This window comes from Solanum pennellii, chromosome 11 (assembly GCF_001406875.1).
Source record: "Solanum pennellii chromosome 11, SPENNV200".
Classification (NCBI taxonomy): domain Eukaryota; kingdom Viridiplantae; phylum Streptophyta; class Magnoliopsida; order Solanales; family Solanaceae; genus Solanum; species Solanum pennellii.
Window position 1 is genome coordinate 37,083,578 of NC_028647.1, and position 18,155 is coordinate 37,101,732.

Here is an 18,155-nt window from a genome sequence, read left to right on the forward strand (position 1 = left end):
TTTTAATTAATTATTTAATTAATATGGTGGATGGGAATTTTGGGGAGAAAGGGCACAAATTGGACATTGAGTAAAATCTTGCTCCACCCTGGTTCGAACATAGGTTGGAGCTATGATTTAATTTGGTTATATAATTTGGTAAATTAATTTAATAAATTAATAATTAATGGATGATTTAATAAAAAGGAAAATCAGATTTTTACTATTAATTATTATTTATAAATTATTTAACCTTGTTTGACTAAGTCATGCCTATAGTCTTAGCCCTAAGGAAACACTCTCTCTAACATCTATCCACTCTCACATTTATCTCCCTCTCTTCAACACTCTCTTTCACGTTCTCTGCTAAACAAAATAGAAACAAAAAAAATTAGTATAATAACAAAAACTAAAGTTCTTAGTACTTGAAGAGCTTACACACAAATAACAAATGACAAGGCAATCCGAAAACCTAAAAGCAAAACATTATATTCTTGTCGGGTAAGGTGTGAGATTCGTTGATAGACATTTGTTTTGGGGTGGATTTGACAGAAATTTGAAGTGTTGAACAACGTGAAATCAGGTATGGGTTTTCTTCCCTCTTGGCCCTTTCCCAAGAGACCCTTAAGGCTCAGATGAATCTACTCGAAAACTAGGGTTGTTCCCCATTGCATCTCCCTGGCACTAGCTCCCTATGATCTTAGGTTGGTATGACTTCTGGTAGATGATTCTAGGTTTTGTTGCAATTACGTGTTTGAATATGTATTCAGAATTATATTGGAATGATGAAAATATCTCCGAAAAAGGGTGATATGTTAACTTGTGAGTGCACGTGTGTACTGTGACTTGGTCTCGGCTAAGAGCATGAAATTCTGCATGATTTAATTATTGTACTTTACGTGTATGAATATGTTTAAAACATGATATATATATAAGTTCAAGGTTGCTGATTTAAATGAAAATTCTTGATTTAAAGTAATCTTAAAAATGCACCTAAAGATCTCCCTAAAAAGTAGTTTAAATGTCATAATGTTTAACGTGAAAGAAGGTGAGAAAATGGGCTGCAAAAAGGTGATTAAATTCTCGAAAGTAACCATTAAAACTTACCTAAAGATGCACTATATTTTACACAAAAATTTATCCTAAATCTAACATTTAAAAGTTGAAAAAAATGGACTGCAAAAAAGGTGAACAAATTTCAAGCATTCTGCAAATTTGTTTTTTGGCAGCATACTGTAAAAAAAAAACAAGTTCAAATTTTTTTTTTCAATGCTTGAGGTTAGTGGGGATTGAACCCAAGATCACACCCTATACATGTTATAAAAAATAAAAAAAATAAAATTTGATAAGGGGGATTTAAAATGGGTAAAGTTGAAGTGAAAAATTATGGGGGAAAAATGAAAGAAAATAAAGTGAGTCGTGTAGGTTTCGAACCCACAACCTTTTGGATGGACGAAAGAGAGAGGAGAAAAATGATATAAAGAAATAATAAAAAAAATGAGGTAGTTGGGATTCGAACCCACAACCTCTTGGCAGAAAGAGGAGGTACAGAGAAAATGCAATTAAAATAAGGTGATGCTGTGGGGGTTCGATCCCAAATCCTCTTAATCTAAATGAATGAAGCAAGTAAATAAAGGAAAAATAAATTATTGTGGGCATGGTTCGATTGGGTCCCCCAAGCCGAATTGTATAAGGCAAAAAAAAAAAAAAAGAAAGTGTAGGTATGGGGAATTGATCTCAGACACCCTAACCAAAGGGTTTACGACAACAAAAAGCATAAAGACAACTAGCTAAGTGTTATACAAGGGATTTGAAATAGGGTTCCCTTGACCGATTCCGTATTGACACATAAGTTTTATGTGATGAAATACTTAATGAATGCTGCCCATCGGAATCAAATTGAGACCTTGGCATACTATGAAGATGCATAAGTCTTGTACCATATAATCTTGGGCAATATGAATCGTTTCAATGAACTATGAATGAAGCCTCATGGCTTGAGCGTGTGGACTCCTAAGTCCATCATACGTTATAAAGAAAGTGAATCTAAGATGTTTTGTGATGAATGATAAGACCCCAGAAGGGTTAAGTAAGAGTGTGAAACACACTAAAAGGCCACGTGCATTGACATATGATGAAAAGAACATTCACGTAAAGCGGTGAGTAATAATGAAAAGTTATTGTGCTAAAGCTAAAGAATGTGGTGATAACATGATAATAGGCTAAAGCGAAAGGTACGAGGAATCTCAAATGAGCCTAAGTAAATGTTACCAAGAGATGCTCACCTATAAGAGTGTAAAGTTAATGAATAGATCAGCCTCTATGAACACTCTAATGAAAGTACTGACGTTAATGCATACTTAATACTAATGATGAGATGAGAAAGCATCTAATGAGCTATTATGTCCTCATGCTAGAAGCCCGCTTCCATGATGTATGAGTTGAATCTAATGGAACTTTATACTAACCATCGGTATGCTAGCTATGAGTAGTGATGCCTTCCATCGGGAAGGGAAGAGGTTCACGTAAAGCTCATAAGATGAGACAGTCCGGCATGTTGGGTATAGGTCTCCTGATATATCATAGTCTTTGAACCTATACTGCCAATAGAGGGATCTAGCACAGTTCGACTCCCTATATACGGTAGCTTGTTCGGGTCACTCTGGCTGGTGATTCCACTTCTTTTGGATGTGGAGCAGAAACAAGATTTCATGATGCTCACGTGATCTATGTAGGTTAAGGTTAAGTTCCCAAAGAAAGAATGAGGCCATCCTCAAAGAGTACACATAATGAAATGAACGATACAAAGGTGTTAGGGTAGGATGATCTAGAGGTGAGGTATACTTATGTAATGACACTAGGTTATTCTTGGTCATTGCACAACGAACCCGTTGAGAGTCTTAAACTACATCCTAGGTATTGTTTGTGGTTGCACTAGTATATGAAAGAATGAAAATGAAGTACGTATGGATGAATGAATCAGATTCTGTGTTTGCTAAAGAAGGCTCCCTAGTTGATGTCCTATATGTTGAGCGCTTATTTTGGGAAGTCCTAATGTCAAGTCCATGATTCCAAGGTCTCATGGCATATGGAAGAATGATATGAACTATGTGATATGATATGTGCAATATTTTATGTGTTGTTTGCAAAATGATAAGTATGATGATGCATGTTACTCTCATGGCATGACTTTCGTAATCCTAATTTGGCAAGTCCACTTACTTGACTTTCCATAATTCATATCGTTAGGAGAGAGCTCTTCTCAATTATGCATGTCCTTGGTGTGTGCTTGCATGTACCCATACTTAGTATAAGTGTGTACTAATAACATACAACTCTGTACTTTTAGGTCCTGGTACAGCTTACGAGACAACGCTAAAGTTATCCGGACATAGAGCATTCATCCGGACTTGGTAGACCCTCATGCTTTCAAGGATGTCTATTGTTATAATCTATCTTAGATGTAGCTTTTATCTAGTGGAGTATGTTTCACTAGCATTTCTTTCCCATGTTATTTCACACATTATATTGGTGTCGTTTTGGCAATTTAACATTTAATGCATTATTGAACTATTTCTTTCATTTGATGATCTTAATATTAGATGGTTTGATTGTGAACTCCTTTCATGTTAAGTAGAATATGTTTCATATTCAATAAGTACACAAAAAGATCAAATTTTCCGCTAAAATAAAGCTAGATGAAGTAACGATGACGTAAGTAGACTTGTCTGCGACCTCTGAGTGGTCAACGATGCCGGTCTCATATGGGATATAGACTCTGGTCATGAAAAAGTTGGTATCGGAGCCAGGTTAAATTCCAAGGATAATAAGTTTACATCAACCATATTGAGTAGTTTCTAAGTCATGGTAATGAAGTGCACCACTATCCCGATTTAGAGACCACATGATGCGTAGGAAATTCCCTTCTTCTAATCTTATCGCTCTAATGTTTGATTTTTTGGTGTTAATAACGTGTATAACATCAACTCTTGAGATTTAGAAAGATAAATATGAGGAGACATGCAGGCGGAGAGATTGGAGGAGCAGCTCCTGGTGTAAATCAAGTTCCTCCCCTAGCTCTAGCTGTTGGAATGGAGATGCCTGTTAACCCAATTGCGTTGACAGCTGTAAAAGTGAGTACATCCTTAGTAGAGATGGCCCAAGCCATCACTTTACAAGATCAGACTATGACAGGTTAAGGGATTTCACGAGGATGAATCCTCCCGTTTACATTGAATCTAAGAATGTTGAGGATCTCGACGACGAGTGTAGGGAAGCTATGATGCATGATAGCATGGACCTTTCCAGGATTATGGTACATGTCCAACAAGTGGGGAAAAATAAGAAGGAAGAGGAAGCACACTAGGACACGGAACAGGTCAAGGCAAGCTGAGGAGAATTTTTCAAGGAAGAGTAGAACTGAAATCAGAGATAAGCACAGGTTTATAAAAGGACTCTCCCATTAAAGGGAGTCAAGTTCATTCAAGGGTCGTTATGATAGGGATTCCGAGCCCAGAGTTAAGAGAAGCAGTGTTGTTTGTGAAAAAGAAAGATGGAACCCTTAGAATGTGTATCGATTATCGGCAACTCAACACAGTCACTATCAAGAATAAGTATCCACTTCGCAGAATAGATGACTTGTTTTACCAACTCCAAGGTTCTAGTTTCTTCTCGAAGATTGATATTCATTTAGGGTACCATCAACTTAGGGTTAGGGATGAAGATATTCCAAATACAACCTTTCCTACCTGTTACGGTCCTTACGAGTTTGTTGTTATGTCATTTGGTCTCACTAATGCACCTGTTGCATTTATGGATCTCATGAGCAGAGTCTTCCGTGAATACCTTTACTCTTTACTCATAATATTCATTGATGACATTTTCATCTACTCTAAGACCAAGGAAGAGCATGAACAATATTTTAGACTAACCTTGCAGGCACTAAGACAACATTAGTTGTATGCCAAATTCAGCAAGTGTGAATTCTGGCTTAGATCAGTGACCTTCCTAGGTCATGTTGTGTCCGACAAAGGTGTGGAGGTAGACCCCAGGAAGACTGAGGCTGTTAAGAACTGGCGAAAACCTTTTTCTCCCACAGATATTCGTAGCTTCTTGGATCGGCTGGTTCTTATCGCAGGTTCGTGGATGCATCTAGGGTTGGATTGTGTTTTGTTCTTATGCAGGGTGGTAAGGTGATAGATTATCCATCCAGACAACTCAAGATTCATGAAAATAATTATCCCACTCATGACCTGGAGTTGGACGCTTTGGTGTTTGCACTTAAAATTTGGAGGCACTACTTGTATGAAGTGCATGTTGATATGTTCACTTACCAAAAAAGTCTCCAGTACGTGTTCACACAGAGGGAGTTGAATCCACGTCAGTGAAGGTGGTTGGAGCTGTTGGAGGACTATGACATGAATGTCCACTACCATCCAGGTAAGGCTAATGTTGTAGCTGATGCTTTGAGTAGGATGAGCATGGGAAGTACAACCCATTTTGAGGATGAGAAGAAGTAGTTGGTAAAATATATACACACACTATCCAAATTGGTTGTGCAATTAGTTGACTCTACTAGTGGGGGTGTTTCAGTTCATCCTAGTTCTGAATCATCCTTAGTAATTGAAGTCAAGAAGGATCAACATCTTGATCCAGTGTTGATGGAGCTGAATGACTCAGTGTTGGTTAAGATGAATGAGTCTTTTGCTTTGGGAGGTGACGACATACATAGGTACCACGACAGGCTTTGTGTAGCATATGTGGACAATTTGCGGACAAATATTTTTGTAGAGGCCCATGGTTTCAGATATTTCAATACATCCAGGTTCCACCAAGATGTATCAAAATCTTAAACAGATCTATTGGTGGGATATCATGAAGAAGGACATTGCTAATTATGTGGCCAAGTGTCCTAAGTGTCACCAGGAGAAGGCAGAACATCTTAAGACTTGTGGTCTTACTTAGATTATCGAGGTTTTGACGTTGAAGTGGCAGGCCATTAATATGGACGTCGTGGTTGGTCTTCAAAAGACTAGGAGACGCCATGACTCTATAATGGGTTATTGTGGACAAGATGACTAAGTCTGCCCACTTTATCCCTGTGAAATCTACTTATAGAGCCGAGGATTATGCCAGACTCTACATTGATGAGATTGTGAGATGGCATGGGATTCCTTTGTATATTATTTCATATAGAGGATCTCAATTCACTTCACATTTCTGGAGATCATTCCAGAAGAGCTTAGGCACGGAGTTAAAGCTTAGTACTACCTTTTATCCTCAGACTGATGAGCAGGCAGAGCGCACCATTCATACATTAGAGGAAATGTTGAGAGCGTGTGTGATTAAATTCAGAGGTAGTTTGGATGACCATCATCCTTTGATAGAGTTCTCGTATAATAATAACTATCACTCCAGCATTGGGATGGCACCGTTTGAGGCACTATATGGTAGGAGGTGTAGGTCTCTAGTTGGGTGGTTCGAGGTTTGAGAGTCATCCATTTTGGGTCAAGAGTTCATTCATGAGGCCTTAGAGAAGGTCAGGGTGATTATGGACAGGTTGGCTACTGCTTACAGTCGGCAGAAGGTTATCCAGCATGAATTCTACATGTTGAAGGTTGGGGGGTTGATGAAGACATGTCCTATGAAGAGGTTCCTGTTGAGATTTTAGGCCGGAGGTAAAGCGGCTGATAAACAAGGAGGTTGCCACAGTGAAGGTATTATGGAGGAACCATCTATTTGAGGGTGCTACATGGGAGGGCGTGGCCGATATGAGATCCCGCTACCCTCATCTCTTCATCTCTTGAGGTTAGACTTCCTACTCTTAAGTCTAAGTTTCCTTATCTCCTCTATTCTTGGTTGTTATTGCCTGACTCTATATAATACCTATGTTATGATATGACTGGCGTTGTGTTTGATTATAAGAAGTGTCATTCGGGGATGAATGTTCATAAGGAGGGGATAATATAACAACTCAAAAAAATGGATATGCTAAGTAATGCTTAATGTGTCTAGAATGCCTATGATTAGATCGGGTTCACACAGATTGATGCGCGTAGTTACAAACCTCTGAACCTCTGCAAAAGCAAGGCCAACTAACTTGGTGAGTTAGTTGAGCTAGGAAAGGTTGGGTGCAGCCATGTAGGGCACCCGAATATGAAGATTTACCCGTATGAGTCTTTACCTGACTTAAAAAAGAGGAAATCTTATGTTTAGGGTCTAGGGGTAAAATGGTCTTTTTCCAACCTAAGGGTAGTAGCATAATTACCCTAAATATTTATTTAATTATTTAATTAGTATGGTGGAGGGGCATTTTGGGGAGAAAGGTCAGAAATTGGCCTTTGAGCAAAATTTTTCTCCACCTGGTTTCGAACCTAGGTGGGAGCAATGATTTGCTATGATTATTTAATTTGGTAAATTAATTTAATAAATTAATAATTAATGGCTGATTTAAGAAAAAGGAAAATCAGATTTTTACTATTAAGTATTATTTATTAATTATTTAACCTTATTTGACTAAGTCTTGCCTATAGTCTTAGCCCTAAGGAAACACTCTCTCTAACATCTATCCACTCTCAAGTTTATCTCCTTCTCTTCAACACTCTCTTTCATGTTCTCTCTGCTAAACAAAATAAAAAATAAAAAATCAGAATAATAATAAAAACAAAAGTTCTTAATAATTTAAGAGCTTACACACAAATTACAAATGACAAAGTAATCCGAAAACCTAAAGCAAAACATTATATTCTCGTCGGGTAAGGTGTGAGATTCGTTGATGGACGTTTGGTTTGGGGACATTTGGCAGCAAGTTGAAGTGTTGAACAACGTGAAATTAGGTATGGGTTTTCTTCCCTCTTAGTCCCTTTCCCACGAGACCCTTAAGGCTCAGATGAATCTACTCAAAAACTAGGGTCGTTCCCCGTCGCATATCCCTAGCACTAGCTCACTATTATCTGGGGTTGCTATGAGTTCTGGTAAAAGATTTTAGGTTGGTTGCAATCACGTGTCTGAATGTGTATTTGGAATTATATTGGAATGAAGAAAATGTCTCCGAAAATGTGTGATATGTTGACTTGTGAGTGTACGTGTGTACTGTGACTTGGTCCCAGCTAATAGCATGAAATTTTGAATGATTTAATTGTTGTATTTTACTTATATGAATATGTTAAAAACGCGATGTTCATATAGGTTCAAGGTTTCTGAATTAAATGAAAATTCTTGATTGAAAGTAATCTTAAAAATGAACCTAAAGATCTCCCTAAAAACTACTCGAAATGTCTTAATGTTTAACGTGAAAGAGGGTGAGAAAATAGACTGCAAAAAGGTGATTAAATTCTCGAAAGTAACCATGAAAACATACCTAAAGATACAATATATTTTACACGAAAATTTATCCTAAATCTAACATTTAAAAGTTGAAAAAAATTGGACTTCAAAGAGGGTTAACAAATTTCCAGCATTCTTGAAAATTGTTTTTTTGGCAGCATACTATAAAAAATCACGTTTAAAAGAATATTTTTAATGTTTGAGTGTAGTGGGGATTGAACCCAAGACCTCACCCTATACATGTTATAAAAATATAAAAATAAAATAAAATATGATTAGGGGTATTTGATATGGGGTAAATTTTAAATGAAAAATTAAGGGGAAAAATGAAAGAAAATGAAGTGCGGCGTGTGGGGTTCGAACCCACAAGCTATTAGATGGATGAATGAGAGAGAAGAAAAATGATATAAAGAAATAATAAAAAAAATGAGGTAGATTTGATTTGAACCCACAACCTCTTGCAGAATGAGGAGGTAAAGAGAAAATGCAATTAAAATAAGGTGAGGCTGTAGGGGTTCGATCTCAAACCCTCTTAATCAAAACGTATGAAGAAAGTAAATAAAGGAAAAAGAAAAGAATGTGGTCTTGGGGGTTCAATCTTGGGTCCCCCAGGCCAAATTTTTTAAGGCAAACATTAAAAAAAAGAGAGAAAGATGTGATGAATGATGAGACCCCAGAAGGGTTAAGTAAGAGTGTGAAACACACTAAAATGCCAAGTGCATTGCCATATGATGAAAAGAACATTCACATAAGGCGGTGAGTAATTATGAAGAGTAAATGTGCTAAAGTTAAAGAATGTGGTGACAGCATGATAAGAGGATAAAGCGAAAGGTAAGAGGAATCTCAAATGAGACTAAGTAAATATTACCAAGATGTACTCACCTATAAGAGTATGAAGTTAATGAAGAGACCAGTATCTATGAACACTCAAATGAAAGTATTGAAGTTAATGCATACTTAATACTAATGATAAGATGAGAAATCATCAAATGAACTATGATGTCCTCATGCTAGAAGCCAATTTCCATAATGTATGAGTTGAATGTAATGGAACTTTATACTAAGCACTTATAGGCTAGCTATGAGTGGTGATGCCTCCCTTTGGTAAGGGAGGAGGTTCACGTAAATCTTATGAGATGAGATTGTCCGGCATGCCGTGTATGAGTCTCCTTATATCTCCTAGTCTTGAACCTATACTACCAATAAAGAGATCTATAAGGGTTCGACTCCCTATATACGCTTGCATGTTCGGGTCACTCTGGCTGGTGATTCCACCTCTTTTCGATGTAGGGCAGGCACTAGATTTCATGATGCTCACATGATCTATGTCGGTTAAGGTTAAAGTTCCCAATGAAAGAATGAGGTCAGCCTCAAAGAATACACATAAAGAAATGAATGATACTTAAGGTGTTAGGATAGGTTTATCAAGAGGTGAGCTAGACTTAAGTAATGACATTAGGTTATTCTTGATCATTGCACAGCGAACCCGATAAGAGTCTTAAACTATATCCTAAGTATGTCTGGGAGTTGCATTAGTATATGAAAAAATGAAAATGATGTACGTATGAATGAATAAAGCAGACTTTGTATTTTCTAAAGAAGGCTCCCTAGTTGAGGTCCCATATGTTCAGCACTCATTTAAGGAAGTCCTAATGTCAAGTCTATGATTCAGGGTCTCATGGCATATGTAAGAATGATATGAAGTATATGATATGATATGTGCAATATGTTATGTGTTGTTGCAAAATGATAAGTATGATGATGCATGTTACTCTCATGGCATGACTTTCCTAATCCGAATTTGGTAGGTCCACTGACTTGACTTTCCATAATTCATATTGTTAGGAGAGAGCTCTTCTTAATCATGCATGTCCTTGGTGTGTGATTGCAGATACCCATACTTAGTACAAGTGTGTACTAATCCCATACAACGCTATACTTTTAGGTGCAGGCACAGACGGATGCTAGAGCTTACGATACGACGCTGCAGCTATCCGGACGTCGAGCATTCATCCGGACTTGGTAAGACCTCATGCTTTCGAGGATGTCTGCTGTTATAATCTAGCTTAGATGTAGGGTTTAGCTAGTGGAGTATGTTCTACTAGCATTTCTTTCCCATATTATTTTAGACATTGTATGGTGCTGTTTTGGCAAGTTTACGTTTAATGCATTATTGAACTATTTCTTTCATTTAATAATCTTAATATTAGACGGTTTGATTGTGAATGCCTATGATTTTAAGTACAATATGTTTCATATGAAATAAGTAAACAAAAAAGATCAAATTTTCCGCTAAAATTAACCTAGATGAAGTAACAATGACATACGTAGGGTTGTCTACGACCTTTGAGAGGTCAACGATGCCGGTCTCGTCTAGTGCCTAGACTCCGATCGTGACAATTGAATTTCCGGGGTGTGTCAATACTCCCCCCCCCTAGGAACATTCGTCCCCGAAGGATACCTTAGACCTTTATAGGAAGAATATACTCAAGACTAGAAGCATAACCAATAAACAATATATACAAAATGAGTCACGAATCATTGGAGGAATTTTCCACTCCCTTCAACATATATCATAGCATTAAGACATATGAACTTAATCCATAACCTATCACATGCAAAAGCTCAAATTTCCATATCATATAAGGAGGAACTACCTTCTCCATTTCAATATGAGCTCAATATGAACATCAAGAGTTTTCGTACTGATTTCTTTTAAGACATCACCACTTATGCTCAATACAACTTCCATGAATACTTGTAGCACACCACATACTTAAGTGAAAACCAACAATTCGAAACAGATTTCATGGAAAAGAAAAGAACTCAACTTAAGCATGAATTTCTACCTCAATATGCACTCACTAGAAAAACATGATTAGTTCAACATTATTCATAATGATCATATAAGAAACTACTAACCTCATCCTTGGCTAGGAGATAGAGGTAAAAGGTGAGGATAGCGGGACTTTATGTCGGCATCAGCCTCCTATGTTGCCTCTCTCAACTAGGTGGTTCATCCATAGAACTTTTACCAAGGCAACCTCCTTATTCCTCAATTTCATAACATGTCGATCCAAGATATCAACCAGGACCTCTTCATACAAAAGATCCCTTTTTACCCCTAAACCTTCTAGAGGAAGAATGGAACCGGGTCCCCTATATACATTTTGAGCATGGAAACGTGGAATAAAGATTGAGGCGAGGCCAACTCAATGGGAAATTTCAACTTATAGGCCACACTCCTGAATCGCTTCAAAATTTCATACGACCTCACATACGGAGGACTAAGTTTCCCCTTTTTACCAAACCTCATCACCCTTTTCATGGGGGAAATTTTGAAATAGACCCAACCTCCAACTTAAAATTCAAGGTCCCTCATTCTATTGTCGTCATAAATTTTTTGCCTACTTTGATCAATTCTTATCCTGTCCCTTATAACCTGAACCTTTTTGAGGGATTCGTAAACCTAATTGGGTCCAAGTAGAGCAAACTGACCTACCTAATGCCACCCAATCGGGGATATACACCTTCTCCCGTAGAGTGCCTCAAATGGTGCCATACAGATACTTGAATGGTAGCTATTGTTGTAGGTTAATTTTATCAAAGGTAGATGGTCATCCCAATTACCTTTGAAATCAAGGACGCAAGCCCTCAACATATCTTCTATGTTTTTAATAGTGTGTTCTGCTTGACCATCCATCTTGTGATGAAAGACGGTATTAAGCTTCACTTTCGTACCAATCCCACTTTGGAAATCCTTACTAAAATGGGAGGTAAATTGAGTGCCTCTATCCAAAATGATGGATAAATGGATCCATGCAACTTCACTATTTTTTTGAGGTACAATTTGGCATAGTCTTCCACCGAATAAGTAACTTTAATGGGAAAAAAATGTGTCCACTTGGTCAATCTATCCACAATGACCATATCTAGTCGAGTTGCCTTCGGGTGCGAGGCAACCCAACTATGAAGTCCATGTTAATGTCCTCCCATATCCATGTGGGAATATCTATATTTTGAGTTAAGACACCCGACCTTTGATGCTCCCATTTTGACTTGTTGCCAATTTGAGCATTTAGCAACAAAATTCACTGTCCCTTTTCATACCATTCCACCAATAACTTTCCGGTAATTCACGCTACATCTTTTTGTCACCTGGGTGAATTGATTATCGGGATCCATGATCCTCTTCCATGATCAATTCCCTCAAGCCATCCACATCCGGTACACACAATCTTCCTTGGTGCTTAAGCACCCCATCTTCTCCTTGAGAGAAAGACTCATTAGATTTACTAATGATCATTTCCTTCAAATCCATCAATTGAGGATAAAGGTGTTGCTCGGATTTCATCCCAACAACTGAAGACAACTCAGAGTTGTGGCAAACCATGAAACCACCATTTGAAGAGTCTTCTAGTCGAATACCCAATCAAGCCATCCTATGAACCTCTTTCACTAGCTCTTTCTTTTCATTCACTACATAGGTTACATTACCCATTGATACTCTACTTAAGGCATCCTCGACCACATTACCTCTCCCGGTATGATAAAGGACACTCATGTCATAGTCTTTTAAAATTTCTAACCATCTTCCTTGGCGTAGATTCAAGTATTTTTGAGTAAATACATATTGTAGACTCTTGTGTTCGGTGAATACGTCAACATGTACCCCATTAATCTACTGCCTCTAAATTTTCAAGGCAAATACCAAATCCGCAAGCTCAAGGTCATGTGTTGGGTAATTCTTCTCACGTGGCTTGAGTTCCCTAGAGGAATACACTATCATATTGCCATTTTCCATAATCACACATCCTAGGTCCACTCGTGAGGCATCACAATAAACTACAAACCCTTCGGTACACTATGGTACCCTCCAGTAAGGTCAATACTGGAGTGTACGTGAGTTTATGTTTCAATAATTCGAATCTCTTTTCTCAAGATTTCAACCATTCAATCTTGGACTTCTTTTGGGTGAAGGCCATTAGTGGAGATGCCATAAACAAAAATCCCTCAACAAACCTCCTACAATAACCGGCTAACCCTAGAAAACTTCATATTCAGTAGGATTCAAAGGTCTAGTCCAACTGTTGGTCAATTCTTTCATGACCTGAGAGCACACCCTAGAATATATGACAACTCTTGGAGCATAAAAAGGCGTACTTGACCTCTCAGAGGTCTTGTACTGTAACACTCTAGAAGTTCCATGAATTAGACTAGAGCTTATACTATTCAATAATGATTTAAATGATGTTTCCAGCCCTATATTAATTTAATGAACTCAATTTAAAAAGCTTAGAGACAAAACGACAAAGAAAGACCTTTACGTCCGGAAACTAGCTAATTTGAACTAGTTGACGTCCCTATGTTTTGTGAAGTTTTGGGAGTGTTAAATGATGTCCAGAACTGGTAAACACTTTAAATAGGTAGTATGTAGTAAAATGTGTCCAAACGTACGGTAACGACTACCCAAGAACTGCCCGAAAGGTCCTTGAGGAGGACCCAAACATGGGCAAGGAGGCTGCAAAAGCAGCCTATGCACAAGAACCCAAACATGGGCAAGCAGGCTGCAAAAGCAGCCTGTGCAAAGCCAGAAAATGAGGGCTGTAGCGCGACGTGCAACCATCACGTGGAGGCCTCAAAGTTGCCTCACGACATGGATCCTCCACGAGGCGCACTGTCTCAACCGGATTTCAAAAATAAAATATGAAATTGACACTATGACGCGCATCCACTTCCCATATTTGCTAGTGTCATTTTTAAGACAATTTAACTTCACAAAAAGACCCATTTAAGTGAGGTGTCTTTTGGGAATTTTAGGGAATTAATATATAATGGATTTAGGTAAGTTTTAGACCACTTTTATTCACTTCAAATTGGAATTAGCAAAACCCTCTGATCTCTCTCAAGAACTCTCTCTTTTAAAACTCCATCGAAGAATAAGAAATCTTAAGGAAGAAGACGAAGACTTCATGGTTTTCATTCGAAATATGCAGAATATTCGTCAATAAGATGGGTTATGACACTTGGGATTCCTTTCCCCTAGACTATCACAACCTGGATTCTTGAATGCAAATTGCAACCGGCGTCGTTGACCTCTCAGAGGTCGCAGACAAGTCTCTTCTTGCATTCATCACATTCATCTTGTTAAATTTGCGGAAAATTTAAAAGTTTTTGAACTAATGAAGTATACATAGGATTCATATACTTCTTACGTAGATACATCATATACTAAGCTCAAGGTAAAGGACAACCATCTAACAACCGCGGAATCAATTCAAATCAAAGAATAACATATCATAGCAGTTTGCCAAAATGGACTTATTACAGAGTTTCTAAAAAAGTATGAAAGAAACTCTATGGACAACATCCACTAGCTGTGTCTAAATACTAATGCCAGACTAAAACTGTAGCATCCACGAAATAAAGAGGGCCTACCAAATGCTCTGTAGAACGCTGAGTCCAAACCACTGCGATGAGTCTTCAATCTGCTCTCTGACCTGCACCTATAAAATAGTAATTTGTATAGGGTTAGTACACCATTTTTACTAAGTATGGGTGTATTTACACATACACATAAGGCTATGCATGATCAAGGAAAGATCTTCCTAAACAACATGCCATGTATGGAAATTGTAGTCACTAGACTTTCCTAATCCGTTATTTGTGAATTTTTGTATAAATATGATGTATTTTAATGCATTCAAATAAAAAAAAACTCATTTTTTATGTGATTAGAAGACGTTGGAATCATCTAAAAAAATTTAGAACAACTCGGGCGAAGATTTAAAAATTTGCTATGCCCAACCCTAGAGCTCTTTCTTTGGGACTCATTTTTTTCTGTCTTTTTCTTCTTCTTGGTGTGTAGTAAATAATTCCTTTGGTCCTATGGTTTACATACAAGTGCAATGATTCATTGTAATCCCATACCCACAATGAACCAAGTAAGTAATCCAAGGACCAAGGAATGATTTCACTATCCTTACAATGAGTAATTTATTACATTATTTATTTATTAACAGTTCATAAGCCAGTCTCTATTGGCTATGACACTTATTTAATGATCTTCATGTTAGGGAAGTTATGAATCTTTGATTTGCTATTATGTTTCAACTCCACTTTATCGGCATCATATAAGAAGTCATTATAAGCCAATTTTATTTTGCTTTGCCCATTATTTGCTGAAACTTCATTGGTATTCATATTGGCAATTGACATTCTTAATCTCTTACTTTCAGAGCTCACTTTGAACATACGTTCCATTATCTTTCTTGCTTGCTTTAGTAGAGACATCTTTAGAAGTAAGATCATGCGAGCTAACATGAAATACAGTGTCTTCCCGACAAAGAAAAGAGGTCATTTACCTATTAAAATGAATCTAAATCATGTGAGCTACTCATGAAATACAGTGTCTACCCCACACCGAAAAGGGGTGATTCCCGGCTAAGGAGAATCTGTATCAAGTGTTTACTCCACACTGAAAAAGAGTGGTTCACGACTATAGTAAACCAAGAACATCTTTTTGAGCATTAACCGACATAGATCATGTGAGCTAAACATGAAACCAGTGCCTATCCCACACTGAAAAGAGATGATCTCACTGGCCAAGGTGAGATCAAAACATACCTACCTCTCTTAGGTGGAAACCACATGCTAGTTCCTATTTCGGCTAGACATAGTTCGAAGACTACGGACGTAAGGAGACTACTTATGCACTTCGGTGGTAGCCTCGTCTCATGAGACTTACACGTGCAAGCACATTCTCATAACTAGTCTATAGGTGCTTTGCTCACTTTCATTATCTTCTTATCTTTTAGAATTGACTCAAACATTATGGAATCTTACTTCTAGATTGATATTTACTTACCCTATTGATGACTTGTCATCCTTTTCTTTATATTGATGAAATGTGACTTGTCCTTACATAACATCTTTGGTGTTAATGAGAATTCTCTCACACGTTCTAACACCTTCATTCGTGAGTATTTTTAGCATAGTAGCTTAGGTGTAAGTGAGTCTTGTCTCACTTGTTTTAACACCTCATTCTGGTCACTTTATTAACTTAGACATGTTGATTTATGTTATAACTCACATTACTTTCTTAATTTCGTTTAGTGGCTTCATATCACCGTTTATGGACGATGAACATTTTATTCAATGAATTACATAAGATTACTTCATTCGTTTAGAGAATGTTGGGACTTGTCCCTGTGAATGCATGCCCTTGGATATGGATTCATTGAATTACTTTAGGAGTGTTTGAGTTGTCATTTCATTCTTTTGGCTATACGTGATTGGCATAAGATTAGTATTGGCATGACCAATTGAGTATAGATTACATAACCATCTTTATTGGCATAAGCCAAAGTTACATTCATTCATACTTAAGTTATTATACCTTATTCATTAGCCTATGTTTTAATTATTTAAAGATTACATTATAGCCAATTTCTTTTATCATTCTTAGACAATGTATTGTTAGCAATTGTATTGGCATAAAGCAAACATGCACTCCAACGTGATTTCATGGAGATCTTTTAAACTAATCGTAGATTATGATTTTAGGCATAACATTATTAGACATTTTGGACAACATCATATTACCACTGTAATGATCGTAACATCTTCATAAATCACGTTAATATTGACTATGCATTGAGACGTCACACGTCACACTTAATGTTTTCGAACATCATTTATCATGATATCATTCTTTAATTCACTTAAGAACACTTAACGTCATACAAATACAATTCATAGGTTCATTTAAAATTATTCAAGCAAGAACTCTACACATTAAGATCATCCATCACCACATACCAACAACATGATAAAGACTAATCTATTCAACACTGAATCGTAATAGGGATACTAGGGAAAGGGAAGGTTCGACGAGAACCTTGGGAACAATCATAGTTTTTGAAATTCCATGTATTTGTTATGATGGAAAGTAATCTTGGAGAAATAATACCAGGATATAAACCCATAAGTTAAGTTTAATTTAATCTTTGAAGACCACCTTGAACGAAAACATGAAGAAACCTTGAAATCGTCTAGAACGTCTATGAACTTTCTGCCTCTTTCATTCATTTGTTTTAGCGTTCTATTATCTAAGTGTTGATCGAGATTTTTAGGTTTAGGAACTCATATTGATTCATTCAACTAAGTATTAATAGGTAATTAATTAAATAAAATAATTAATTACTAAAAATTCCCTCCTAGATTTACTAGAAATAGGAAAAAAACCACACTTAGTCAAATCTGAAATTTTTCCTAAGAATTTCGTTTTTCTCCTTTAAATTAAATAATTAAATGTCTCATTTAATTAATTTATGTACCTAGGGTAATTAGTAAAGTACCCCTAAATCATTGAAACCATAATTAACCCTTTTGGACCATTGTAGGTTAAGTACTAGGATGTTTTCTTGAGTTATACTATGTTGGTGTAAGAATTTAGGTTTGACCCCTTTAATTTAATTAATTAAGTTGATAATTTAATTAATTAGGTTACCTAAGGTAATTAATAAAGTACACTCAAGTCGTTAGGACCATAACTAACCCTTTGAACCATCCCAGGCTAGGTACTAGGTTGTCTTTTTCTTAACTCTACCAAAATTTGGAAATTGCTTTGTGATTTCGGTTTTATCCTTTTAAATTAATTAATTAAGCTGCTAAATTAATTAATTAAGTAACCTATGCTAATAACTAAAGTATCCCTAAGTTTCTAGGACCATAAACAACCCTTTCGACAATCCTAGGTTAGGTACCAGGTTGTCTTTTGCTTGCCTTAACTGAAATTTGGAAATTGCTTTGTTAATTCGGTTTTGTCCATTTAAATTAATTAATTAATT

General features: G+C 36.8%; 1 pseudogene; it reads left to right on the plus strand.

Moving 5' to 3' along the window:
* Positions 1–3,989: 3,989 nt before the first annotated feature.
* The window catches only part of LOC107003825, a 55,436-nt pseudogene continuing 41,270 nt past the window's right edge, over positions 3,990–18,155 (plus strand).